Below are 1,958 nucleotides of genomic sequence, written 5' to 3'. Positions count from 1 at the left end.
GATAGATAGATAGATAGATAGATAGATAGATAGATAGATAGATAGATAGATAACATGGATCTGGTATAAACCAGATTGTTTGCACGTTATTTAGTTTTTTTATTTGTATTGTGTTACTGTAAATATTCTTTAACCAAGATGCAACCTGTCTATATGCTGCATCAACCACACCCCAAAAATCATGGAAAATACGTAAACATCTATATTTATCAGCTATAACAGGAATGAATAGACTCAAAAATCAATTGCTATACTATTGAGATGCAGGTAATTCATTTCTGAAAGAGCAAAATTCGGTGTCGGGAAAGGCTATGACACTCTCATCTAACCCCAGCGAGTCTGAATCGAATGTTTCTTTAGCTGGGTAGTAATAAATATGGTAATTCTAAATGGGAAATTTGGGCTCCACCACTTTCCCAGGGTATTTTCTCTGATATTCAATCTGCTTACAAACTACCACAGTATCAGCCGCTCATTCACCTTTCTGATTTAACGCCAAGATGGAGTTTTTCTTTGCTCATTCATTCACCTACACACACATTTACTTAACTAAATGAGGACGTACTGTAGACTTTAAATGTTTTATACAGAACAAAGCAAATCACAATTAATATAAACCAATCCTAACCATGCACAAATTTTTTTCTTTTTTCCCATATAGCAACAAATTGTATGATTAACAGCTTGTTTTCAACCTTATCTGAATCATTCCGGTTATAGTTGTTCAAAGTTTTGAAAATTCTCCTCACTGAAGGTCTTTTATTATCCGATTCGATGACTACTGTTTTGCCACATTTGATTCTAATGTGCATTCAACAGCACTTGTTAGAGGAATGCTTAAAGCACAAAAAAATGCACTAATAATACATTCCATCTACTTTTTGATTCTGTGTGTCACATGAGCTTGTGCAAAGGACACGGATCTAAGTTAGCAAGAAGGTGTATAAAGAGTTGTGAAAACTGCTTAGTAATGTGGCAGTTTTAATTCTGTGGAAAGCCAGAGGGAGGGTAAGCATTCCAGCAGTTCTCCGTATAACTCTTCCTCTTCCTCTTCTTTTGTGACTCAGTTGGGTGGCAGAGTCAGTGTGCTTTTCCAAGAGATCCATATGGAAGGAAAAACAGTGAAAATAGTGGCCAACAAAATCTGCCCTCCAGCTGGCACATGTTCCCCACCACTCAATTTGAGTAACAAAGCTGCAGTTTTTGATCCAACCGTCCCAAAATAGGAGTTTGAAATTTACCTCAATAGAAATGGCCTGTGTTGTCCTAGATTTTATTGCACACAATTAGCATACACATAAATGGTTAGAAGATATATTGCCTTTGTGAGTTAAAGATGGATGTGAATTTCACTGAAGCTTTCAATGTTGCCTTTAGGCACTGATATTTTGATAGCGTGAGAAATGACTCCTTATTAAAATGTGACAGGAGGCCCAGTTTGGCTGTGCTTGCCATGGGAGAGGGTATTGGGCTGCTGCTCTGTGATAAGTTCCCATCATGGCATTCACAGGGGGCTATGCTTGGACTACGCTGCAGTTTTTTTTACGAGAGTGCCAGTCTCCCCTTACCTCACTGTAATGTATTCACTGCATAAAATCCAGATGTATATGAATGGATACTGAGTCGTCCATTACATCAACTTGAGGACAGATCTGACCTAAAACACAACCGTTTTATATTCTTTTGCAGTTGTTATGAATGTATGGCTGACTGACTCTACATTTACAACGATGGCACATCAGTATAAGGATTATCACAAAGATGGATTGAGGCATTTAACGGTATGGGGTTTGCCAGACCACATACAGTGGTACAGCGGGCAAGACTGTTGCATCAAAAGGGTTATGGAAGAGAGAACTAATAGAGTGTGGCAGTACCCTCTACATACTAGCCAGGGGACTGGGGGCACAACCAAGGGGACTTTTGATTAGTGGGGAAGACAGGAAGGAGGCTAAGAT

The sequence above is a fragment of the Phoxinus phoxinus genome (genome assembly GCF_949152265.1).
Source record: "Phoxinus phoxinus genome assembly, chromosome: 12".
Taxonomy (NCBI): Eukaryota; Metazoa; Chordata; class Actinopteri; order Cypriniformes; family Leuciscidae; genus Phoxinus; species Phoxinus phoxinus.
Note: the sequence above shows the minus strand (reverse complement) of the source record.